The 26,859-nt window shown below is 51.8% G+C and overlaps 1 non-coding gene across 1 annotated transcript; it reads right to left on the bottom strand.

The window, feature by feature from the left end:
- Window positions 1-7,591: 7,591 nt before the first annotated feature.
- Window positions 7,592-7,682, bottom strand: TRNAI-UAU (transfer RNA isoleucine (anticodon UAU)). The gene is given in 2 exon segments: window positions 7,592-7,627; window positions 7,645-7,682. It is a non-coding gene; the product is annotated as a tRNA-Ile (tRNA).
- Window positions 7,683-26,859: the final 19,177 nt, after the last annotated feature.

Here is a 26,859-nt window from a genome sequence, read left to right as displayed (position 1 = left end):
ATTGTTCTGGCTCTCAGATCTCAGGGTGCCCCCAGACCTGCCCTTCCCAAACCTTGACTTGCTTAGACCAGCCCTGGGCCAGGGTCCCCCCTCACTCTTGGGTCCCCAGTCTAGGGCACCCCGCAGAGCCTGGCTGGGTCTCGGGGTGCTGGGGGCTACCAGGCTGGCAGTAACTAGATGGGCCACCTGGGCAGACGCAGCGGGCAGGGCCTGATGGGAAAACTCACCGCTGTACCCCACGGGGCTGGGCAGACTTACCCTCTCCCAGCCCTGCACACAGTCCCTGTACCCCATATGCAGGTACCCACGTTTGAACGTCGCATGTCTGTACCACACACCTGCACTCCTCACACACACACAACCCTGTACCCCCACATGTCCATATCCCTGCACTTCATCAGGTGCTTTCCTCTGACAAGCTGTCAGGTTCTGCCTGGGGCCCCCAGGACCACCACAGGGCCTACGTGCTGTCTCAGAGGACATCTGAGGTGACAATTCTGCACCCATGACCCACTGCAGGGTTTGGGTGACAGACCCTACAGGGCACACACTTGTCTGCACCCTGAGGAGGGCCCAACCCTTGGGCTGGGCCTGGCTGAAGCAGGAGGAGCCAGCCGAGGGGACCAGGTGCTGCTGTCATAACCCCAACAGCAGCTGGGCCCAGCCCACAGACCCGCCTTGTCTCTTGAGGTTTGGGTTCCAACTCTGTCCACTGAGCCCCCCCCCCCCCCCCCGGCCACGTGCTCATCCTGGACATCCTCGAACCCCTCTTGGTGGGGAGTGGCCCGGCACCAGAGTCACAGATCAGGGCTGCTGCTGGAAGTGAGCCCCAAGGCGCCAGGACACCTGCCTGGAGCAAGGCCCCGAGGCCATGGTGTGGGTTTGAGCCCGTGGGACCTCAAGGTCACGAGGAAGGCACGGGCACAGCCCTGGAGAAGGAGCAGAGGGGCACCGAGGCTCGAGGCTTCAGAGGGGGCCCCCTTCCGAAGGCCTGGGCTGCTCCCCTTCCTGTTTGCTCCACAGCCGTTGCCACCGTTGCTGCAGCTGAACCAGGGCCAGGGTGGGGGGTGCAAAGTACAGGGAGTGCTGGGCTGTTGGGGGTTGAGGGTCAGGGGTTTGGGGAGTACAAGGTATCGGGGGTGTGGGTGGGGTCCCCCAGCAAGTCCAGGATGCCAGGTCTGGCCCGAGCACCTTTTGGGGGGCATAGCCTGATGCCCCGTCCCGAGCAAGGCCCCAACCTGTCCTGAGACCCCAGAGCAGAGACTGGGGTGCTCCAGTGCAGGGGTGCAGACCCGGCCCTGGGAGCTGAGGCCCCTGCCTGTGTTGGCCACACCTGCCTTCCCTTCCCATCCCGTATCCAGTGCTCACTGCTCACTGTCAAGTGCTCAGTGTTTGGTTGTCAGTACTGAGTATTTAGTACCCAGTGCTCTCGGCATGTGTTGCCTGGGGCTTGGTAATCAGTATCAAATGCTCCATGTCCTGTGCTCAGTATTCAGGCCCCAGTGCTTAGTGGTGCTTAGTGCCAAGTGCTCCGTGACGGATGTTCAGTGCTCAGCGGGCAGTCTGGCTTCTTGTCAAGCAGACCCAGACAGGCACTGCCCCGCCCTGCCCTCGCCCCGACCCGGGGCTACATGGCTGAGGGGCTGGGGGGCCTCAGTCAGGCTCTTTAGTCGGGTCCTTCACTAGGTCTCTGGGGCAGGACGGCCTTGGGGAGGAGATGAGGGCCTGCTAGAGCCCTCTCACCTGGAAAGGTGACCCACAGACCCGGAACAGCGCCTCCAGAAAGTTCTCCAGGAGTGCTTGCCACAGCCTGACTCAGAAATGTGGGGTCTGTGCTGTGAGGAGTGAAGGGGTCGGAGGATACTGAGGCTGGGCCCAGGCGGGGCGGTGGCCCGTGTTGAGGGGCGCAGTGCAGACAGTGCCCCAGTGCCCATCTCCTAGCTAATGTTTGATCTGGCCTTGTCTTAATCAGTAACTGCGCGCTGCAGCCCTGCTGGCAAATGAGTAACTGCAGCGGGCGATGTCCACGGGGAGGGGGCACAGGGTGGGCCCCCAGGGAGGCCTGCGCCCCCTCAGCCTTGACATCCGCGATCTCTGGATGTCAGGCTGGGGCCCGATGTCCCTCTCGCACCAGGTGGCCCAACTGGTCCCTGCCCTGCTGACTTCAGGAGAGGAAGGCCTGTCCTCTCGGACCCCAGGACTGACCGGGACCCAGAAGGCCAGTTCTGAGAGGATCTGAGTGCTCTGAGGGTCTTTGAGGGAATCCGAGGGATCTGAGATCTGAGGGCTCTGACAGACTCTGAGGGATCTTAGGGAATCAGAGATGCTGATGCTCTGAGGGGATCTGAGGGCCTCCAAGAGGCTCTGAGGGGATCTGAAGTGATCTGGGGGCTCTAAGGGGCCCTTTAAGCCCCTGGTTCAGTCTCTCCCTCCACCAACTCAGCCCCAAACCAAACTGTCCAACAAATGGTGCTGGGGTGGCCGGAGTCCCCCAGACACCACCACAGGGCCTCAGCCTCACAGGGTGGGGCCAGCTGCCTAGGTGCATTTTAGTACCCCCCCCCCATTCATCCCTTCTCCAGGCTTTCCAGGGCCCCTTTTGTTAGCAACACGTCATTATGCAAAGGGGGGCTGCCCTTCTGTGGGGGTGCCCCACAATTAACGATGGTGGTGGATGGTTAAGGATGGATGGAGGGATTTTTCTCTGCCATCCCAGGCCACGTGGCTCCACAACCCCCATCCAGCCGGCGGGTCTCAGGTTAGGTGAAGGGCGGAATCAGACTCATCCAGACTCATCCAGACAGGCATCAGGAAGCATCAACTTTATTCATGCCCTATCTACCACATGTGTGGCCTATATCATAACCTTTCAAGCATTCAGCCATTCTTAGCTAGCCCTGCATCTTAACTCCTGTCAGCCATCTTCCCTTTGACCTCCATGCTGGCCAAAGACCAAGAGCCCCCTCATCCTCTGGGTCAAAGGCTTTATCTACCTTTTCCAAGACCCCTCCCAGGAATGGGCGGGGTCTTGCAGGTAAGGACAAGTTACCTAGGGAGAATGGAGGGATGAGGCTTCACAACAAGTCATTATGCAAAGGGGGGCTGCCCTGCTGAGACAAACCAGGACCTGCTCTGTGGGGGTGCCCCACCTTCGGACACGGTGCACCCCAGTTTGCAGGGTTTTAGTCCAGAGCGGAGGAGCCCCACCAGCAGGTCGGGGGGAGTGGGGGAAGGGGCAGCCAGCTCCCCCAGACCCACTATAGAGTAGCCTACCTTCTGGCCTCTGGGCCACAAAGGGCCCTCCATACATTTTGTGGCCCTGCCCTAGAGGAATCTTTTTTTGTTTTGTTTTAGTTGTTTGGGTCACACCCCCCATGTTCAAGGCTTACTACTGACTTTGCACTCAAGGATCACCCCGACTTTGCCTCCTGCGGCCCCCAGGTAAATTGAGTTTGAGACCCCTGGAGTAGAGTCAGCGGGTTCCTGGGTTCTCCCAGGCTGAGCACAAGGAGTGTGTTATTCGATTGAGGTGCTCACCGGCTCCCAGTCCCCAGAACACAGCACTGAGGGGAGCTCCGCCCAGTTCAGGGGACCCTAAATGAGGGCACAGTCTGCTGGCCACAAGCTGGCAGAACCCTGCTGTTCATAGAGGTACCCGTTGACCCGCATGGACCCCCTCAGCCACAGGGCCCCAAAGAACCTCATCCCCCTCAGAAACCCCACACCTCCTGAAGGCCTCCTCAGAGCCCCCTCTTTCCTGGGGCTCAGACCCTGGCTCCCAGCAGACAGGATGGGTGATGGGCTGGGCCAAGTGGGTGTAGTGAGTTGAATCTGGGGTATCCCAGAACTTCCACTGTTTGTTTTGCTTGGGAGATGCTCTGGAGTGGGGGGGGGCAGCAGAGCAAAACCTAGGGGGGCTCCAGCCCTTGAGCCTCTCCAGGGCCCAGACTTGTGCCAGCCCCAGGATGACAACGCTGGGTGAGGGAACCAGACGGTGGCTGAGCAAGCTCTGTGGGGCAGTGGGGGGCTAAGGTTAGGGGTTCTCAGGTATCTCTGAGGTTTTGGAACCAGCAGCCCCTCCACTCTGACCTGACAGCTCCAGTGGTGCCAGGAAGAAGATTCCAGAAGCAAGTGGTGCCTGAGTCGAGGTCGTGGCAGGAGGCAGCTTAGCCCCTCTGGTGGGCTCCTCTCCCAGGCCATCCACTATCCATTTGTCCACCTATCTATCCAGTCTATCACCTGTCTATCCCATGTCCATCATTTGTCTGTCCCTCCGTCCATCTACCCACCCATATGTCCATCCACCCACCTGCCTATCCACCCCTCCATCTACCCGTCCATCCATCCATCAACCTGTCCACCTGAAATCTATCTATTCACCCGTTCATCCATCCATCCATCCATCCATCCATCCATCCATCCATCCATCCATCCATCCATCCATCCACCCACCCACCCGTCAACCTATCCATCCATTCATCCATCAATACCTATCCACTGAAATCCATCTATCCACCCGTCCATCCGTCTGTCTGTTCATACATCTGCACAGCCTGCAGCCTCCTCCCCAGTTCAGGGGCTGGCACAATCTTTCAGGGTGTCTGGGCTCTGCCCTCTCCTGCTGCTCCCGGGATCTCCCTTCTGTTCCTCCATCTTCACAAACCCAAACCCACAGGGCACATCTCAGGGTCAGCACTGAACCCGCCCTTCAGAGCTCTTCAGCCCTGGGTGCCTGGTGTGGGGACAGGGCTGAGGCTACTATCCCAGGGTCCCCAGGATCCCAGCAGGGTGTCCTAAGCAAGTGGGTGAGGCTGAGACGGCAGGGGATGTGGGGGCAGGGGCCGGGCGGGGGCACCTCCACTGCCCAGCGGTCAGGACTCTCGAAATTCCAGACACACTAAGGGGTGAGCTGGCGCCTGCCTCCTGGGGTGCCCCCAGCCGCTTCCACCTTAAAGGGGGGTGGGTCGGGCCCACAGTGCCCACAGCTTGGCTGGGTTCCGGATGCAGAGTGGGGCGGGGCCCCGGCCCTCAATGTCCTGAGCTCACCCCACTCTGGGCGGTGCAAGGCCCCCTGCAACCTCCCTGTACCCCAGAGATGAGAAATGGGGGCTCACGGCCCCCATGGAGCTGAAAGCAGAGATAAGCTCTTCCCTGCTACTGCAGGCTGGGTTTGAACCTCTGGGGAGCCGCCCTCCGGCCCCCCCCCCCCCATTTGTTGCAAAACAATGAGTCAGGCTGGGGAGGGGAAGGGGTGCGGCTTCCCTAGCCTGGCCCGCCCTGGGGTGCTGCCCCCTTCCATCAGTCTCAGCACCCTCTTTTCTGCTGTTCTGGTTTGGCTGAGGAGGAAGGTGGTGGAAGCCCAAAATGCAGCCGAGTGTAAATGGGACATGTGGGCAGCGGCACGGGGATGGGACGGGTGGGAGCACTTGAGGTCCTGCTGGGAGGAGGAAGTGACATCCAGGCCCTTCACATCCCCGGAGCCGGCCTGCTGGGGCCAGAACACCAGGCATGTGTGTGAAGTGAGTGTGCAGACAAATATGTGGCCGTGTGTGCCAGAGTGAGCACACGTGTGTTTATGCCTTAAGTGCACGTGAGAACTTGTCTGAGCGCGCGTGTGGTCTGTGCCTAAGTATGCCCCTGTTTGTGTAGGCTTGCGTGCATGTGAGCAAGGAAGGGTGTGTAGGCGTGGAGGTGTGTGTGAGCGTGTGAGAAAGCGTGTGCGTCTGTCAGGCAGTGTGGACTGCAGGCCTGAGCACACAGGCTGTCTGTGCTGGTCCAGGGTAGAGTCCACAGGCATCCTTGTGGACTCAGGGACAGTGCTCCGCCTAGGGACCCCCTTGTGGCCCCTACAGGGCTGGGCCAGACCTGTAGCTTCCCTGGGAGCAAATGGACACAGGGCTCCCTCTCCTTCACCTCATCTCTTTGTCTCTGTCTCTCTCTCCCCCTCTATGCACCCCTTGCCTGCCCTGCACCCTGACTGCCTGCCCCTGCCTGCCAGCCTGCACCCACCCCTAGCTGTTCTGTCCTCCCAGCTCTCTGCCTTTTCTGCCCCTTTCTCCCAAGTTTTACATGTCCTTGGCATGTCTTTTCCCAGTAGCTACCCCCTGACCTGCTGTCCCTGCCCTGGGCTGTGGGTGGCACCATCTGCCCCAGAGCCCGGCTCCGCTGGGCACTTGGGAAGTAACTGGGAAAGCTGGGAACTAAGCTGGTCTCTAACATCTAGAAGAACCACACCCCACGGGTATCCCAAGGCTCGTCCCCCAACTGTGCCCAAGCTGGGGGAGAGAGGGATGAGGGGACAGAAGGAGGGTGCAGGCCAGAGTGGGGGCAGGAACTCCCCATGAGTCCCCAGGGCAGGCAGAGAATGTCCTGGCGCACGCACTCGACATGTTCATATGTAGGCAGTCACACGCATGCTCATGCATGTTCCCCTTGGAGTGACTCAGATGGGCCCTTTCCTTGCCCCAACCGTCTGCCTGTGGGGCGCAGCAGCCCCACTCCGGGGACCGTTGGGGAGGTGTGTCAGAGCTCAGATAAGGAGCAGGCAACCGCTGGGCCCAGCCCAGCCCAGCTCACCCCACCCCAGCCAGCTGCAGCCCCCATGGTACTGGTCGAGTCCCAGCCCCCTCTCACGATGTCCTTCCTGGGGCCAGAGAAAAGGGTGAGGGATGGGGGGGGGGGGGAATTCACTCAGAGACAGAGATGGGGACAGGAAGAGGGCCTGGGCGAAGGGTTTTTGGAGAGTTGCTGGAGTCCAGAGGGGCTCACACCACATGGGCACTCTGGCACACACACACTCACACACAGAGACACGGACTCGCATGAACTAACTCACACACACACGGTGACACAGACACCCTCTGTCTGGACTGAGGTCCAGCGCCCCACTGGACTGCTTCCTGTGTGGTCTTGCGCCCTGAACCCACCTGCAGGCCAGCCCCGACTTGGAGGCAAACGGGGGTCCCCGGGGTGGCCGGGCATGGGCCCTTCAGGCCGCCCCAAGTGCTAGGTCCACAGGTCCACGTCCTGTGCAGCTCTCGGGGTGGGAAGGACAAGCCGGGCATGGAACCCGGGGCCCCACTGTCACACTCATTGTCACACGCATGTCCACACACGCATGTCATACGGTCCAGCACGTGCTGTGCGCTCAACATGTCACACAATCCTGTGCTCATGTCATGCGCTCCTGCCAGACACTCACTCACAGGTGACGTTCCTCAGGCCCACGCGTGTGCCCTCGCCCTGGGCCCTCGGCAGAAGAGGCCAGGGCGCCCCTCAGCTCCTGGGGCTCGGGGCCCTTCACCCGCCGCCCCCTTGGCTGGGAAGCAGGAGGGACCCTGGGGGCGAGGGGCACCGCTCCCGTGGACGGGCTGGAGCAGGGGCCCGCAGAGCGGAGCCTGGGGAGGGTCCCTGGGGCCTCCCCGGGGCCTGTGGTGGCTCCTTGGGCCACCCCCTTGCCCACTGGCCACCTGTCCACGCTGGGTCCCGCGTGCCACGACGCCACCCGTGTCAGCCCACCCGTGAACGTGCTTGAGCGCACCCAGGAGTGCGCCGGGCGCGGGGGCACAAAAGGGCGGCGCCCAAAAGGTCGTGCTCCAGGTGAGGCTCGAACTCACAACCTCGGCATGGCTCCGCGTACTGCCGTATAAGTACCGCGCGCTAACCGATTGCGCCACTGGAGCTCCGCTCGGCGGCTCTCGCGAGGCTCTATCAGGCTCGCGCGGGCCGAGCGACGGGACGGGACGCGCGCGCCACGGAGCATGCGCGGAGGGGCGGGGCGGGGCCGGCCCGGCCCGGCAGAGCGTGTGCCGCGCGTGCGCGCTGGAGCTAAGGGGTGGGGCTCGCGGCGCGTGCGCGCTGGAGCCGGCGCTACGGAGCATGCGCGCTGGGGCTAAGTGAAGGGGGCGGTATTGTCTCACGGCGCGTGCGTGCTAGCACGCGGCCGAGCGGCTTCCCGCGGAGCAGGCGTAGTGGTGGTGATGGTGGGGAGGTGGCAGACCGGGGCATCGGAGCATGCGCTCCAGGGCCGTCCAGGCGGACTGCAGCGCCTCCTCTCCGGGGGCGCCGCGGAGGGGGTGAGTGCGTGGACTGGCCGGAGCCCGGATGTGAGTGGGCGTGGCTAACCTCCCGACGGGCGCGGTCTGAAGGGCGGGGCTAGGCTGCTCCGCCACGCCCCTGGCAACCGCCCCTCCTCTGGGCCCCGCCCCTAGCCACAGGCCCCGCCTTCGCAGGGAGGATGCTCCAGGCCTATAGGGCAGGCAAGTCCTGCTCTCGCTGCAGTGCTCAGTCCTTCTGAGTCTTTCTTTGTGCAGCTGAATATTTTACTGCGGACAGAACCGAGCCTCAGCGTCCGTCGACTTAGGGACTTAGGCACAGCGAAGTCATTGGGCAGTTTCCAAGGAAAACTCCTGCAAGCTGCTTTGGAGAAAGTCAACTCGAGGGCCCGGAGAGATAGCACAGCGGCGTTTGCCTTGCAAGCAGCCGATCCAGGACCAAAGGTGGTTGGTTCGAATCCCGGTGTCCCATCTGGTCCCCCGTGCCTGCCAGGAGCTATTTCTGAGCAGACAGCCAGGAGTGACCCCTGAGCAATGCCGGGTGTGACCCAAAAACCAAAAAAAAAAAAAAAAAAAAAAAAAAAAAAAAGAAAGTCAACTCGGGGAACAGTGTAGGGAGCACTAGGGAGCGAGTCCACCCCATGCAGGGAAGTCTGCAGTGGCGGAGGGTCAGTGCCTGGGCTTCAGGAACAGCCTTGGAGTGCACAGTGACGAAAAAATAGTTTACAAGGAAGCTTTGGCGCTCCCCACGCAGAGGGAAGAGGGGCCGGTCCACTTCTGCACAGCCTGGCCAGTGACCACCACAGCACTTTCTGTTCCCCACAGGCACCCGCTTCCCCTCCAGTGCCACACCCGGCGGTGTTCAGGGCTTACTCCTGCCTCTAGGCTCAGGAATCCTTCTGGCATGCTCAGGGGATCATGTGGGATGCCGGGTTCCAACCCAGATCAGCCTCAGCCTTGTGCAAGGCAAACGTCCTCCCCCTGGTGCTATCGCTCTGGCCCCTTCAATGCTGTTTGCTCTTCTGTTTGTTTGTTCCTCACTGCGGTGTTCAGAGCTGACTGCTGGCTTTGTGCTCTGGAATCACGCCTGGCATTTTCCAGGAACCACCTGGGGAGCAGGGGGTGGCACTCTGACTAGGTGAAGGCAAGTGCCCACCCACTCTCCTTCCACCCTGGCTGGCCCTGTCCCCTGGGGATTAGGGGAGCACAGCTGACCCTCTCCTGCTGGACCCCCGTGGGCGGGTTGGGGGTCAAGTTGCTGTGTCCACACCCATGCCATGTGACATGAGTCTTCTCTCTGCCACCACCCCCAGGAGTCCCCAGGAAAAACACCCCTCAGGCACTGGAGGTGACTCTGTGGCCCCACCATGAGAGCCCAGAGAAAGACGGATGGACATATGGGTGGACTCTGACCCTGGCCCTCCTGGCTGCTGGTGAGAAAGGCTCTGCTGGACACTAGACCGTCACCCCCAACCCAGCCTCTGCCATGACACAGGCAGCGTAGATTCACCAGAACGCGTCCTGGAACGAGACTGTGCAAGCCTGCGGCGAAGTTTCGGCTTGGGGCTGGAAGTGGGTGATGGGGATTTGCCAGGACTCTCCAGGACCTCTGAGACTCAAGCACTTGTCTCAAGCACTTGGAGAACAAGAGGCAATGTGGGAACAGCCCTGGGGAGCTCAGCGCTCCAGGGCAGAGACCAGACTGCCAGAGCTGAAGCCTGGCAGGACAAGAGCAGAGCTGGGGTGTAGGATGTACTAGAGCCAGGAGCACCCCACCAGGCTCATGCTTGCTTGGGAGTCCCCAAGGCCCATCCAGAAGCAAAGGAGGTGGTTGGAAGCCAAGTCTGCGATGCACAAGAGAAATGACTGAAGGAGCCGTAGCACAGCGATAGAGCGTTTGCCTTGCACTCGGCCCACCCAGGATTGACTGGTTCGATCCTAGCATCCCATAGGGTTTCCCTGTTAGGGTTCGAGTTGACACCGGCACTGAGAGTCAAAGGCCACCTCCGATAATGTAAGGATGCAAAAGGGAGTTTATTCAGTTAACTGAGATCTGAGCCCTTAGCAAGGACCCCGAATCAAATCTTCAAGCAGTATATATAGAAATTACAAGCATTATCCACTTTGGTCAAAATAAAAATTATTATTAAAAACGAACAAAAAGGGGCTGAGAGATAGCATGGGGGTAAGGCGTTTGCCTTGCATGCAGAAGGTCGGTGGTTCGAATCCCGGCATCCCATAAGGTCCCCTGAGCCTGCCAGGAGCAATTTCTGAGCATTGAGCCAGGAGGAAACCCTGAGCGCTGCCGGGTGTGACCCAAAAACCAAAACAAATAAACAAAAAAGAAATTACAAGCATAATAGAACATTAACAGGATAATCATTTCATTGTATAGATGTCTTAATCAATCACTGATTTTTCTGGCTCAACTTTGGTTGTCTAGGGATACTATGATTCAAATATCAAAGGATATTCTAATTTAAACCCTAGTTGTCAGGGAATCTCTGATTCAAGCCTGGTCATCAAGGGATATAATTTGGGGGCGGGGGTTTGGGCCACACTCGGTGACACTCAGGGGTTACTCCTGGCTCTGCACTCAGAAATCACCCCTAGCAGGCTCATGGGACCACATGGGATGCCAGAATTCAAACCACCACCTGTCCTGGATCCGCTGCGTGCAAGGTGAACACCCTACTACTTATTGTACTCTCTCTCTGGCCCCAATCAGGGGATATTCTAATTCAGACCCTGGCTGTCAAGGGTTACTCTGATTCAAACTTTGGTTGTTAAGGGAGCCCTTTTCCAAGCTCATTCAACCTCTACTTCATTATTCCTGGAGGGCGCCAACTTTGGTTTTATTTCTGCCTTCAGCAAGGAGTAGAAAGTCCACTGGACTAGGGTTTTGGCTTGTCTTAGTCTCAAGCAGTTTGTCACGGACTTATGGGAGGAATTTTGTTCCTTCCATTCCCCCTTTGTCTTGCCACAGGGAGGGATTATCCTCCCTTGTACAAGGGTCTAGGGGTGTTAGTTTAGACAAACAGTTATGGCGGGCTGTCTGCTCAGTGAGAGGTGATCAGGCATCCCAGATCCAGGGTGTACATGTCATTTTGGTTATCTGTCCATTGCTATTTAGCTGGGCTTAGTTTTGTTTTTTTTTCTCCACCTCAAAACTGCAGCATGTAGCAGTTAACTTCCTTAAACAAGCAGAGTACAGACGCCAAAACAATGTCATCTCTAAGCAAAGGCACACTATATTCTAACAGTAGTATTTATGGTTGTTTCACCTCAGGCAATACTCACACCTCAGTAGTGTAAAATCTTGTGGAGTACAAAGTTTAGGAAGCTAAAGTTTAAGAGAGGGGTCCCCAGGGTGACAGTTTGACCTACAAACCCTCCATCCACAGTCTGGGTAATAGTCCAAGTACAGTCCCCAAATAAACCAGATGTTCATCCTTGCCAGCAGTCCCACAGCCACCGCTGTTGGCTGGTACATCAGGATGATCTTTATTCTGTTCTGGTTCTGGAAGTTGAGTCAGATGAATGTGCAGGTGGATTCTTATAATTCTGCACTGAGAGGAGAGGGGAGGTTCCTTTGGAAAGAATGTTCCTGTCACTTAAATAGCTGTTAGTCTGAGGCTTTTTCCTGCTCTGGGTCCAAGAGGTCTGTCTCCTACACCTGGTGTTTATTCTTTTACCCTTAACGGTTTTTGTTTATTTTTTTTTCTTTGTTTTTTGGTGTTTTTTTTTTTTTTTTTTTGGGTCACACCCGGCGGTGCTCAGGGGTTCCTCCTGGCTGTCTGCTCAGAAATAGCTCCTGGCAGGCACGGGGGACCATGTGGGACACCGGGATTCAAACCAACCACTTTTGGTCCTGGATCCGCTGTTTGCAAGGCAAACACCACTGTGCTATCTCTCCGGGCCCTGTTTTTTGGTTTTTGGTTTTTGGGTCACACCTGGCAGTGCTCAGGAGTTACTCCTGGCTCTATGCTCAGAAATTGCCCCTGGCTGGCACAGGGGACCTTATGGTATGCCGGGATTTGAACCACCGTCCTTCTGCATGTGAGGCAAATGCCCTACCTCCATGCTATCTCTCCGGCCCCACCCTTAACATTTTTTAGGAGAAGTCACAATCTTTGCTTCTTCTTTCCTTATACCACCCATCCTTTTTAAATGTCAATTGTAGTGTACCTGAGACCCTGGATCTGGGTGTAGCTACTTGAGACCCACCCATTTCTGGGAGGGATCTTGGGAACTGAATATTAGGTGTTACCTTACCTGCAAGACCCCGCCCATTCCTGGGAGGGGTCTTGAAAAAGTTAGATAAGCCTTGGACCGAGGGGATTCTCGGTGCTTTCTGCGCTGCTGGGCGCTCTGGCTTTTGGGCCTCTGTGTTCTGGTCTTTGACCAGCATGGAGCCCAAAGGGAAGATGGCTAACAGGAGATAAGACGCAGGGCTAGCAAAGTATTGCTGTGCTTGAAAGGTTATGAGTAGGCCACACACCTGTGGTGGTTAGGGCATGAATAAAGATGATGCTTCCTAATGCCTGCATGTGAGTGAGTGATTTTGCCTTTCACCTGGGCCTGGGACCCGCCGGCTGGATGGGGGATGAAGCCACATGGCTGGGGCCTAAGCACAAAGGCCTCCATCCATCGCCATCCAGCCCAATCCTTAATTATTTGATGCAACAGTCAATGTCTGGTTAATTTTTGTTACTTGCCCTAACCTCTGGGATAGATAGATATAATATAATTTCGAATCGATGTCAGTAGCTTTAGCTCATTGAATTCCCATGGTCCTTCTTTGACTTTATTCCTCTGGAAGCTTTTAAAAGGGAGAGTGGGTGAAGGTCCATCTTGTGTGTGTGTGTGTGTGTGTGTGTGTGTGTGTGTGTGTGTCTGTGTGTGTGTGTGTGTCTGTGTGTGTGTGTGTGAAGGTCCATCTTTAGTAATTTCTCCAAACTGGCAAGGGACTGTAGACCCTACCTCATGCTACTTAGTGTGTAAGAGGCAATTGATAGGTTGGGTTCTGCAGTTTTAACACCTGAAAAAGGATTAGATTAATTAGGCAGGGGGATATCATGTTCCCAATAATTTTTGGCATCTGTGTGGTCATGCTTCCAGCCTTCCTTAGGATATGCTCCCTAGTGTTACAGAGGTTGCATGGAGGAGATGGCAATAAACACAGCTCTGAGTTATCTTACTTAGTCAGACTGATGATTGTATTTATAGCTTTCAGTTCTTTATAACTTGTTCTATTTTAACCAGTAAGCATACTTTCACATAGGTTACACCCAGAGAAGTGGGCTTTAAGATAGGCCCACTAGAATGCATGTAATTACAGAAAAAAAGAAAAATTTTCTCTTCGTCTTCCCCTTAAACTTTGTCAGATAGCTGAATAATCTAATTCCTTTGTATAAACACAGCAATACTGGAGAAATCTCCATTTTGGGCACACCCTTTCTTTTTTTTTTCAACTTTATTTTTTTATTGATTAATTGATTGACAGGTTATTGGGTCACACCCAGAGGTGCTCAGGGGGTACTCTTGGATCTGCACTTAGAAATTGCCCCTGGGAGCCAGGAATTGAACCACTTCCCTCCCAGGTTGGCTGAAGGCAAACGCCCTACTGCTGTACAATCTCTCCACCCCAAGGGCACCACCATTTCTTAAAGAGAGTTTCTGGTGATTGGCTAAAGACAGAACAGGTAATTTACCACTGAAGGTATTAATACTTACATGCCACATCAGGGTGAAGATGAGGTCTAGGAGGCAGCACTTAGATCGTCATGGTAAGCTGGGGAATGGCTTTGGTCCTCTCATTTCTTGTAGGAGTGTCCTGAACCTGTCCCAACCCCCTCCAGGTTTGGAAGAGATTCTGACCTCGGGGGTTCTGGAGGGATCCTGTCCCCACCCCTTCCAAACTTGAGGAGGTTCTGTCCTCCAGAACTTTGCAGAGAGCAGGACCTGGGCTTGGCCAGCCAGTGCTGGATCTAGCTGATCACTGATTTCCTAAGTCAGCCTGCCTCTAAGGTAAGCAGAGTACTTGTAACAGTACCAGTTATTACTGGACCTGCTCCTGTCATTTAATCTTAATTCCTTTCAACTCTGTTTCTCAAAAGAGAGTTCCGGGGTCCCAGATTTCCGGTCTGCATGAGGAATAGCCCCCACTACAGGGAGGAAGATTACCTGCCTGTATTTATGCAAACCAACATAGTGCCATAAAACATCAAAAATATTGAAGATGGGCCCGGAGAGATAGTACAGTGGCATTTGCCTTGCAAGCAGCCGATCCAGGACCAAAGGTGATTGGTTCAAATCCTGATGTCCCATATGGTCCCCCATGCCTGCCAGGAGCTATTTCTGAGCAGACAGCCAGGAGTAACCCCTGAGCACTGCCGGATGTGACCCAAAAACCAAAAAAAAAATACTGAAGATGCTAAGGAGAGAAAAAAGCAAATGTTTTTTCAAATTTACAGAACACACAGAAAATCTTGAAACTATTTGATTAACGTCTAGGGGGGCTTCTCACAATAAAATTGCTCATATTTTTATAAATTTAATTGTTTAAACCATGACCGTATTCATAAAGCTCTTTGTGACACACCTATTAATATCCTTGGCAGAAAGTAATGATAAATCTGGTAAGCGGTATGGCAGCAAATACAAAGACATTTAAACATGTCTAACCCTACGTATCATACAGAAAGTAGAGGTTTATTCTTCTCCTGGCCTCAGTTTATGGGCTTACAGGCAGAAGGCATACCGGACACCAGCAATCCACATTACATAAATTATACCACTTACATGCAAAATTTACTATACCCGTAATTTGAACAGAAATTATTTTTGAATACCAGGAAGAATGCTCGCTAATTTTGGCAGACTTTTTATACTGTAGCCAAATGTGGTTTCTTCCTGTTTAGTCAAAAGTAGACCATCACTAATTTTTCAAAAATCTTTAAACTGATCTTCAAAGCACTTTCTTAAACTCATGAATATTTTTTTCAAAACCTTTATCTTTAGGAGCTTGTAACACCTTATTATTACCCCATTCCTACCCAATAAGCATAAGAGACTATAACATGATATAAAAAATATAAATATGTAAATTTTATTTAAAAAGTATTGATTTATAAGCAAATATAAATTCCTTTTATACAAAACATTAGCTCACTTTTAGTTTAGAGACATATGAGTAATAATTATCCAGTTTGATGATACAGTTTCTTTCCTTAGTACACAGCTTGACATTCCTTTAAATTCACTCTGTCCATTTCCTCCATTCCTATTTGCAACCGACTGGTTACACTTTCACAGAATTTCCTTCCCTTTTCCACTATTCATGAATCCATATGTTATCTTTCCTGCAAAAATCATACACCTGCACTCCTCTTTCTAACCTTCTCTTCTCTGTTTCATCCTCTGAGGGCACTTTGTCAAAGGATATAGCTTATAGAACATTTAAAATATTCCCACAGTAAATAGCTATAATGATTTCTTAACTTTTCAATTATCAAACACAAACTATAACTATTAAAGGTGACCAAAACTGATTCAAAAAGCAAACAGATGTCCCTACTTTTAAAGACCTACAGTTAATAACTTGTAAATTACTAGGAATTATATCTGTGTCTTTTTAAGCCCATTTTAAATTACCCAACACTAATGAGTATTCCCTTTCAATTCATTTAAGTCATATTTGAAGAGAAAAACTTAAATCATTGAACCAAAATCAAATAAATTCAGAACCTATGATCTCCATGTTAAAATTCTATGTCAGATTAAAAAAACAAAATTCTGGGCCTGGAGAGATAACACAGCGGTGTTTGCCTTGCAAGCAGCCGATCCAGGACCTAAGGTGGTTGGTTCGAATCCCGGTGTCCCATATGGTTCCCTGTGCCTGCCAGGAGCTATTTCTGAGCAGAAAGCCAAGAGTAACCCCTGAGCACCGCCAAAAATAAAAAAAAATTCTTAGACCACTACCTTTTTAAAGTATTTCCTTATCAAACACACTTTTAGTTACTATGCTTCTTTCTCAATAACTTAGAACATTTTCCAAAATAGTTCTCTTTCTGTAGTTGTTTTTTTTTTATTTTTAATTTTTAATTATGAGAACAATGATGCAAAGAAAGAGACAAGGTAAAGACAAGGTAAAGTTACAGTGGAAGGACAATCACCCATAAACAGAGTTCTTAGAAGAAATCCCCTTGCTGACGCCTAAATTTTGAACTTACAGTCAAAGAACATTAAGAAAAATAAAACAGAACCCACGTACAATTACTTTGTCCACAAATCCCCAGATTGTAGTACATTATAACTTTTCTTAGCAGTACACAAAGCAATATAAGGCCATGAAATTTATGTGACTCCTTAAACATTGAAGGCATAGTATTTTTTTTGACATTTTCATGCACATGCATATTAGTTTAAGTTAACAGTTTAAGTGTTTTTTTTTTTTAAGGTTTAGAGTCAAAGGAGCACAGTAAAAATGGTGTTAGAGTGGCAAATATTGTTTGCATAGACCCACCAAAATATGGGGGACATGGAAACGAAAAGCCTTGGCCTAAATACAAGGAAACCCTACCCCTGAAGTTTCGTGGCATAAGACCAACTCTAGGCTCCAGGCAAACTAGTTTGTTCAATCCAAGTCATTGTCTGTAGTGCCAATACAGTTTTATTTTTCATGCAGTCTCTATTGTTGGCATCAGGTTTCTGTATTAATGATCCTAGAATCTGCATATCCTACATTAAAGTCAGGCTGGTGTGGAGCATCCTCTCGTTTCACCTCACAATTAAAGGGCAATGCAGAAAGCCCTGTCCAGTAAGCAGGTCGTTGTTGTTGTTAAGTCTTCTCAATGTTAAGGGAAATCTCTTTTGAGTAGGTCAATGTCAGAGCAGCTGTAGGGTCTTCCCTGGTAGAGGAATGCCTCCAGGTGATGTTATATACAACCTTGGATGTTTTGTAGATGTCTTCTCTAGATCAGGGGTAAATGGAGAATGCCCATTCTTCTGAGGCCTGTGCCAGGTCATTATGTCAATGTTCAGGGTGTAAGGTCCCATTGCACTACAAGATTTGTGTGTTCCCATCTCTATTAGATAAGAACTTATTTGTATGTATAGTATTTTCCTGTTTTAATGTGCCTATGCAAACAAGAAATAAAGCCATGTGGCATTATCGGTGTATATGGGGGTGTAAGAACACGTCCAAAAATACCTGTGACTTTAAACATAAGAATTAAACTGAGGGACTCTTTCACTAAATTCTCTATTGAACAGTTCACAAAGAGAAGAAAAGATAAAAAATGGGGGAAACTATCACTGTATAAGAAAATATTCAGTAAGATGGGGCCGGAAAGGTGGCGCTAGAGGTAAGATGTCTGCCTTGCAAGTGCGAGCATAGGACGGACCGCAGTTCGATTCCCCCAGCGTCCCATATGGTCCCCCCAAGCCAGGGGCGATTTCTGAGCGCATAGCCAGGAGTAACCCCTGAGTGTCAAACGGGTGTGGCCCCCCCCCAAAAAAAAACCCAAAAAAATTCAGTAAGAGCTATAGCTGTCAAAGAAAACACACATAAAATGTTGAAAAGACATACCATACGTGTCCATTTTATGCTTTTGAAATAGTTTGGGGGGATGTTAACTCCAGTGCACCACTTTGGTCTGTGACTTAGAACTCTGCAGTACTAAAGTTAAAAAGGGTAAATGTGGAGTAATGATGGTAGGGGGTGAAAGAGTTAAAGAGCAAAATGAGCTTTTGTAGGGGTGTGCAAAGGGCAGAGTACAAAATGGATATTCTGCATACACAAAAACATAATTCGAGGATAGGGAGTACTATTAATGTATCTTGGGCTCTAGCCCCCGCGCGGTTTTGAACATATAGACTGGTAAGAAATTACCAGTGACTGCTTTAGTGCAACCGAACAACTCTCAGCACCCACAAGTTAAGCCTAGGGCAACCTTCAAGCTCCTCCAAGGGACCCACCTCGCTGGCTTGCCCAGGCATGTGGCCCAGGGGAAGCCCTGGAGATCCGGAGCAAGGTGGTGAAGGGGTGCTGGGGTCACCCAAGTCCCGCACCCCCCCAGGCCTGGTTAAGAAGGCCTTTGGCATGGCGGAGGCCTGCCGAACCCCATGTTGGCAGAGACTCCTGGCTCCCAGGAAGGAAAGAGACCTTCAAGAGGTGGGAGGCTGTAAGTTCAAAGTCCCCACCCCAACCCTCCCTAAGGAGCCAGGTAGGGAATGGGGGAAAGCCTAGGGGAACCTTCAAGCTCCTCCATGGGACCCACCTCGCTGGCTTGCCCAGGCATGTAGCCCAGGAGAAGCCCTTTCTGTAGTTGTATTGGACTTTTGCAATTTTAAAATATATACACATTTTTTGGGGGATTTTTTGGTCACACCCAGCAGCGCTCAGGGGTTACTTCTGGGTCTAGGCTCAGGGTTGGGGGACCATGTGGGATGCTGGAATTCAAACCACCATCCTTCTGCATCTCCATGCTATCTCTCCGCCCCCACTTTTTTTTTTTTGGTTTTTGATATACACATTTCTTTTTTTTTTTTTTTTTTTTAGTTTTTGGGCCACATCTGGCAGTGCTCAGGGGTTACTCCTGGCTGTCTGCTCAGAAATAGCTCCTGGCAGGCACGGGGGACCATATGGGACACCGGGATTTGAAGCAACCACCTTTGGTTCTGGATTGGCTGCTTGCAAGGCAAACACCGCTGTGCTATCTCTCTGGGCCGATATACACATTTCTTATAGTTCTTTGCTGCTGGCGAATGCAAATAGTTTAACATGTTATACTGATATGAAGCAAGGAGGTTGCTTCTTGTGCTGACAATATAAATAAGAGGTTTTCATCTGCAAATACTTCTAAACAAGTAAAACAATTTGAAATGTAGTGTTGATAACAAAACGTCTGAAATAGTTCACTATAGGGGCCGGGAAGGTGGCGCTAGAGCTAAGGTGTCTGCCTTACAAGCGCTAGCCAAGGAACGGACCGCGGTTTGATCCCCCCGGCGTCCCATATGGTCCCCCCAAGCCAGGGGCGATTTCTGAGCACATAGCCAGGAGTAACCCCTGAGCGTCAAACGGGTGTGGCCCCAAAAAAAAAACAAAAAACAAAACAAAAACAAAAAAAAAAGAAATAGTTCACTATAAAACAACCATATAGATATCCCGTTTCCAAGTGACAAATTTCATTACAGGGTACGTAATATATATACATATATATTTTTTGGTTTTTCGGGCCACACCCATTTGATGCTCAGGGGCTACTCCTGGCTAAGCGCTCAGAAATTGCCCCTGGCTTGGGGACCATATGGGATGCCGGGGGATCGAACCGTGGTCCTTCCTTGGCTAGTGCTTGCAAGGCAGACACCTTACCTCTAGCGCCACCTCGCTGGCCCCATGTTTTTTATTATATATATTTGGTTTTTGGGCCACACCTGGCGGTGCTCAGGGGTTACTCCTGGCTGTCTGCTCAGAAATAGCTCCTGGCAGGCTCGGGGGACCATATGGGACACCGGGATTCGAACCAACCACCTTTGGTCCTGGATCGGCTGCTTGCAAGGCAAACGCAGCTGTACTATCTCTCCGGGCCCATATTTTTTTTTTTTTAAATACCAAAAACTAAAGTACCTAGACTTTACAGGATTAATCACTCAATTTCAGCAAATGAGAAATAGGTAATGTGAAATAGTTCCCAAATTAACATATCAAGGACAACAATGCTTTTCAAATCTAATTATAGTAGTTAAAGCCTCAGAAAGATAGAATAAGACTGACTTGGGGCTGGAGAGATAGCACAGGGTGTTTGCCTTGCAAGCAGCCGATCCAGGATGTAAGGTGGTTGGTTCGAATCCCGGTGACCCATATGGTCCCCTAGGCCTGCCAGGGGCTATTTCTGAGCATACAGCCAGGAGTATCCCCTGAACACTGTCGGGTGTGGCCCAAAAACCAAAAAAAAGAAAAGAGAGAGAAAAAAAAAAAGAATAAGACTGATTTTACTTTAATTTGGAAAAGTTTGTATTTTTTTTTTTTTTTTTTTTTTTTGGTTTTTGGGTCATACCCGGCTGCGCTCAGGGGTTACTCCTGGCTGTCTGCTCAGAAATAGCTCCTGGCAGGCACGGGGGACCATATGGGACACCGGGATTTGAACCAACCACCTTTGGTCCTGGATCGGCTGCTTGCAAGGCAAACACCTCTGTGCTATCTCTCCGGGCCCGAAAAGTTTGTATTTTATCCAGATACTCAACCTATTTATCTTTTCTTCCAATTTTGAAAACAAGTTGCTGGACTTTCTTACATCTTACAGGACCAAATTAACCTTTATTATACCTTTTAAAGACATTTAAATATTTTCCCCCAAATTTTATACCTTATGGCCAACATTAAATTTAATAAATACCTGCTGAAAACACTGTTATGAAATTTATTTATCTTTTTTTTTTTTTTTTTTTTTTTTTGGTTTTTGGGCCACACCCGTTTGACGCTCAGGGGTTACTCCTGGCTATGCGCTCAGAAATCGCCCCTGGCTTGGGGGGACCATATGGGACGCCGGGGGATCGAACCGCGGTCCTTCCTTGGCTAGCGCTTGCAAGGCAGTCACCTTACCTCCAGCGCCACCTACCCGGCCCCGAAATTTATTTATCTTAACAATATTAAGCACTCACAAAATTAACAATATTTTCTTTTTTTGGGGGGGGGGGGCACACCCAGCGGTGCTCAGGGGATACTCCTGACTGTCTGCTCAGAAATAGCTCCTGGCAGGCATAGGGGACCATATGGGACACCGGGATTCGAACCAACCACCTTTGGTCCTGATCGGCTGCTTGCAAGGCAAACGCCGCTGTGCTATCTCTCCGGGCCCTAAATTAACAATATTTTCTAAAAAGGCTAACCACAACATTTTTTTTGTTTGTTTGTTTTTTGGCCACACCCGTTTGATGCTCAGAGGTTACTCCTGGCTAAGTGCTCAGAAATTGCCCCTGGCTTGGGGGGACCATATGGGACGCCGGGGGATTGAACCTCGGTCCTTCCTTGGCTAGTGCTTGCAAGGCAGATTCCTTACTTCTAGCACCACTTCTCCAGCCCCTAACCGCAACATTTTTTTTTTTTTTTTTTGGTTTTTGGGCCACACCCGGTAATGCTCAGGGGTTACTCCTGGCTATGAGCTCAGAAATCGACCCTGGCTTGGGGAGACCATATGGGACGCCGGGGGATCGAACCGCGGTCCGTCCTACGCTAGCGCTTGTAAGGCAGACACCTTACCTTAGCGCCACCTTCCCGGCCCCACCGCAACATTTTTTAACACATTTTTAGATACCTTTAAAGTCAGAAAGTTTTTCTCCAGTAGAAGTATAAACATGCCCAAATTTTTAAAACTGCTTTTTTGTAGCTCTATTGACTTGAAAAAAAAAATTTTTTTTTTTTGGCTTTTTGGGTCACAGCCAGTGGTGCTCATATCCTGGCTTTTGCTCAGAAATCACTCCTGGCAGCCTCAGAGGACCATATGGGATGCCAGGAATCGAACCCTGGTCCGAACCCGTGTCGGCTGCATGCAAGGCAAACTCCCTTCCCCTGTGCTCTCTCTCTGGCCCCATCAATTGGCTTGAATTTAAAACTACCAAAGTTTTTCTTTCCTTAGTTATTAGTTTACTCATTGACATATGGACAATAAATCAATTTTAATAATTGTTTTTGCTCAAAGTTCCAGCTTCCTTTTCCTCTGGAGGATCTTAACTATTTTTTTTTTTTTTTTTGGTTTTTGGGCCACACCCGGTAACGCTCAGGGGTTACTCCTGGCTATGTGCTCAGAAGTCGCTCCTGGCTTGGGGGACCATATGGGACACCGGGGGATCGAACCTCGGTCCATCCAAGGCTAGCGCAGGCAAGGCAGGCACCTTACCTCTAGCGCCACTGCCTGGCCCCGGATCTTAACTATTACAGGCCTGAACTTAAAAAGTTTCCCAATTCCCAAATGTCTTAATGATTACCTTTTTACCACCCGGAGCTTCACAGTTGTCAGGGGGTTAACACCCCACCTTTACTTGTCTGTGTCTGGCTCCACTGCCTGCATTTCCTGGAAACACTCGCAGTAACTTGCTTAGGGAGTGGAGAAGGAGCGAGGTCTCGTGCTTTTCTGGGGGCTCATTTTCCCAAGGGCCCAGACCCAACTCTATTGTGCCAGTTCCGGCTTTCCTGGCACTGCCTGCTCCAGAGGCCGGTACTCCCTCACTCCCATGGAAAAAGGAGAGGGCAGATTGCAGGTGAGCTAGATCTCCCCGTTGTTGCAATACTGCCCTTGATGGGGTTGACTGATAGAGGGGTGGAAGGTGAGGTCTTTCCCCTCCAGCTCGGAGCACGCGTCTGCCACCCTGTTCAGCCGGCGGTTCTGAGGTGAACGCGGCGGGTAAAAGGCTAGCAGACAGTCAGGCTTGTGAAAATATCAGCTTTATTTGGAGGACAAGACTGAAGCCAAAAGCCTCAGCATCGGTTCCGGCCAAAAAACCCCTCGATTCCACAGACCCTTGCTTTTATTCCCCAGAATCAGGTACCACCCAATGGTGGGATCAGGTACCGCCCAATGGTGGGAGCAGAATCAGGTACCACCCTAGGGTGGGAGCAGAATGCCAGATCACACCCTAGGGTAGGGCAGAATCACTGATCAGGGTAGGGTCAGTAACATAATAATCCCATTGAAATGTTTACATACACAACACATGACACCCCACCCTATGTCTTGGGCAGGCTGCCACTTCTCACCCACCAGTCCCAACGGCTCAGAAACACAGAGAACACAGAATGAGGGGCTGGAGAGAAGAAGCACAGCGGTAGGGCATTTATCTTGCATGCAGCCGATCTAGGGCAGACGGTGGTTCGAATCCTGGCATCCCATTTGGTCCCCTGAGCCTGCCAGGGGTGATTTCTGAGCCAAGAGCCAGGAGTAACCCCTGAGTGGCCGCCAGGTGTGACCCAAAAACCAAAACCAAAACCAAAAAAAGAACACAGGATGTGACAAGGGGTAGACAAACACAGAAATTAGACACACCTTAGAATGGCACGCTTGACTGCCCAAGGCCTTTTCCTTCCCCCCCTTCTGATCTTACGGAGGAGTCCACCATTGCAAGGGAGTACAAAGAATGCAGGGACGTCCCCAAGCACTCTGCCTGGAGAGCTATCAAGCACATCTGCCAGGCTCACACCGGTCCCAGTTCTGGTGCAGATTGTCCTGCATTCCTCACTCAATCCGTATGGTCCAAAGACCAGTCCTGACTCACCGATTGTCCTGTGTCCCTGACGACCTGCAGGTCTTTTGGTTCTAATCCTCCCTAAATTGGGGTAGGCCGGACCTCAGGCCAAGAGGGAGTCAATCCCAGATGAGCCCCATATGTTAGGGTTCGAGATGACACCCCAGCGCTAAGAGTCAAAGACCACCTCCAAGTAATGCAAGATGCAAAAGGAAGTTTAATCGGTTAATTGAGGTCTGAGCCCTTGGCTGGAGTGATAGCACAGCGTTAAGGTGTTTGCCTTGCATGTGGCCATCACGAGATGGACCTCGGTTTGAATCTCGACATCCCATATGGTCCCTAAGACTGCCAGGAGTGACTTTTTTTTTTTTTTTGGTTTTTGGGTCACACCCGGCAGTGCTCAGGGGTTATTCCTGGCTCCAGGCTCAGAAATTGCTCCTGGCAGGCACGGGGGACCATATGGGGCGCCGGGATTCGAACCGATGACCTCCTGCATGAAAGGCAAACGCCTTACCTCCATGCTATCTCTCCGGCCCAGGAGTGACTTCTGAGCACAGAGTCAGGAGTAACTCGAGGACCGCCAGGACGACCCAAAAACAAACAAACAAACAAACAAAAGAAATTAAGCATTAACAGAATATTTTTTTGTTTTATGTTTTTTTTTTTATCTATTTATTTTTTGGTTTTTGGTTTTAGGGTCACACCTGGCAGTGCTCAAGGGTTCCTCCTGGCTCTGTGCTCAGAAATCACTCCTGGCAGGCTCAGGGGACCATATGGAATGCCAGGATTTGAACTACTGACCTTCTGCATGCAAGGCAAATGCCTTACTTCCATGTTATCTCTCTGGCCCCTGTTTTTTTTTTTTTTTTTGTTTTTGTTTTTGTTTTTGCCACACCCGGCAGTGCTTGGGGTTACTCCTGGCTCTGTGCTCAGAAATCACTCCTGGCAGACTCTCGGGACCATATGGGACGCTGGGATGGAACCACCATTGGTCCTAGGTTGGCTGCTTGCAAAGCAAACACCCTACTGCTGTGCTATCTCTCCAGCCCCTTAACAGAACATTAACAGAACAATCATTTCATTGTTTAAATGTCTTAATTAATCACTGATTTCTCTGGATCAACTTTGGTTGTCTAGGGATACTCTGATTCAAACCTTGGTCGGTAGTCAGGGGATATTCTAATTCTGACCCTGCCTGTCAAGGGTTACTCTGATTCAGACTTTGGTGGTCAAGGGAGCCTTTTTCCAAGCTCACTCAACCCCTAGTTCCTTCTTCCTGGAGGGCACCAACTTTGGTTTTATTTCTGAGTTATCTCAGCCTTCAGCTAGGAGTGGAAAGTCCACTGGACTAGGGTTTGGGCTTGTCTTAGTCCTATGCTTCTCAATTATTTTCTGTCATGCCCCCCTAGGAAGAAGAAAACACTTTTTATGCCCCCCGCTTGACTCTAAATAGTATCTTTATTTAAAAAAAAACTTTAAATTGCAAAACAAAAATACATAAAATAATTTGGGGGGGTTTGGGCCACACCCGTTTGAGGCTCAGGGGTTACTCCTGGCTATGCGCTCAGAAATCGCCCCTGGCTTGGGGGGACCATATGAGATGCCGGGGGATCAAACCTCGGTCCGTCCTATGCTAGCGCTTGCAAGGCAGACACCTTACCTCTAGTGCTACCTTCCCGGCCCCACATAAAATAATTTGAGCTGATTTTTTAATCAGAGGTGATGTCTGGATTTGTTTGTTTGTTTGTTTTGGTTTTTGGGTCACACCCAGCTACGCTCAGGGGTTCTTCCTGGCTCTATGCTCAGAAATTGCTCCTGGCAGGCTCGGGGGACCATATGGGATGCCGGGATTCGAACTACTGACCTTCAGCATGCAATCAAAAGCGCTGCCTCTGGGGGCCGGGCGGTGGCGCAAGAGGTAAGGTGCCTGCCTTACCTGCGCTAGCCTTGGACAGGACTGCGGTTCGATCCCCCGGCATCCCATATGGTCCCCCAAGCCAGGAGCGACTTCTGAGCACATAGCCAGGAGTAACCCCTGAGCGTCACAGGGTGTGGCCCAAAAACCAAAAAAAAAAAAGTAAAAAAAAAAAAAAAAAAAAGCGCTGCCTCCATGCTATCTCTCCAGTCCTCATGGATTAACGGCTACAGTGAGCACGTTTTGCAATGCGTAGCTTTTTGAAGTGGGGTTTGAAGCAGGACACAGCAACTCTCAGTCCAGATACATACAGAGACATAAACATGGGGCTTAGCCTGTTATGACAGTGTTTGCCAAGGTCAAATGCGCCCCCCTTTACGGAGCTGGCACCCCCCTGTGGGACGTGCCCCACTATTTCAGAAGCACTGTCTTAGTCTCAAGTAGTTTATCATGGACTTATGGGCGGAGTTTTGGTTCTTACACTCTGAGCCCGCTAGGAGTGATTTCTGAGCACTGGACCCCTGAGCACTGTTGGGTGTGGCTCCAAAACCAACCAACCAACAACCAACCCAAAGAAAAGAAATGGCAGACTGTGTGGGATTGATGGACAGCCATGGAGACAGATGTCAGTGGAGCAGGGGTGGGGAGTGATGGGTCAGATGATGCCAGCAGGGGTGGTGTTCCAGGAACAGACAGACGTGCCTCCCTGTCACCACAGTCATGCCCAGTTGGGAGCCGCCTCATCTGTGCTCCCCTCACGGTAGCTGTGACCTCAGCATTTCAGAGGGACAGTCCCCCTTATGAGCTTCTGAGTTGCCCCTATGCCGGTGCACCCACCCTCCCTCTGTTGCACCCCAAACCCAGCTTGGGTGCTACTGTACCATGGCTGCAGGAAGGGACCACAAGAACAGTGGTCTGAGCCTTCCAGGGTCCTAAGAACCCAAGTGACTGGCTGGTGAGGGGCTGGAGAGGACAGGCCAGGCCCTGCACAGAAACCCTGAGCTCTACCCCATCCCCGTGTGACCCCTGAGCATGGAGCTGGGAGTAGTAGCCCGAGTACTGCCTGGCTCTTGATGCCAGTTCATGCCGCATCAACCCCAAAGAGCTGCTGGAGCGTCAACAGGACCTTCTGGGGACCAGGAACTTGGGACGAAGGGCAAGGTGGACCCGGCGGGCTGGGGAGGAGAGGCTGGGCCCCCAGACTGCTGCCTCCTCCTGGCCAGCAACCTCTACAGCCTGACCTGGTAAGTGGTGCTGACCGGGAACGAGACCTCCCCATCCAATGCCTCTGGGTGCCCAGATGAAACTGAAAGAGAAGGTAGGTGGTGTCCCACATTGGGGGGTGGGGGCAGAAGATTCTAGAAGGAACTGCTCTGAGGAGCAGAGAGCAAAGGCAGGGCCAAGCTGACTGGGTTGTGGTGTCGGGGTGTGGGGCGTGAGGCCTCCAGCTTGATTTGGGGGTCACACCCACGACTCTGACTCTTCCACCTGTGGTGGAATTCTGGGAGGGGGGAAATAGGAAGGGTAAGGTCCCTGGACGACCCCAGGGCCAGCCCCCTGGACACAGGCCAAGCTCTGGTGAGGCCCCTCCTGCTCTGCCACTGCCACAGCCGGTTGTCCAGGTCACACTGGGACCAGAGACGAGGC

This window comes from Suncus etruscus, chromosome 12 (genome assembly GCF_024139225.1).
Source record: "Suncus etruscus isolate mSunEtr1 chromosome 12, mSunEtr1.pri.cur, whole genome shotgun sequence".
In the NCBI taxonomy this organism is placed as follows: domain Eukaryota; kingdom Metazoa; phylum Chordata; class Mammalia; order Eulipotyphla; family Soricidae; genus Suncus; species Suncus etruscus.
This window is presented reverse-complemented; position numbering and strand designations above follow the sequence as displayed.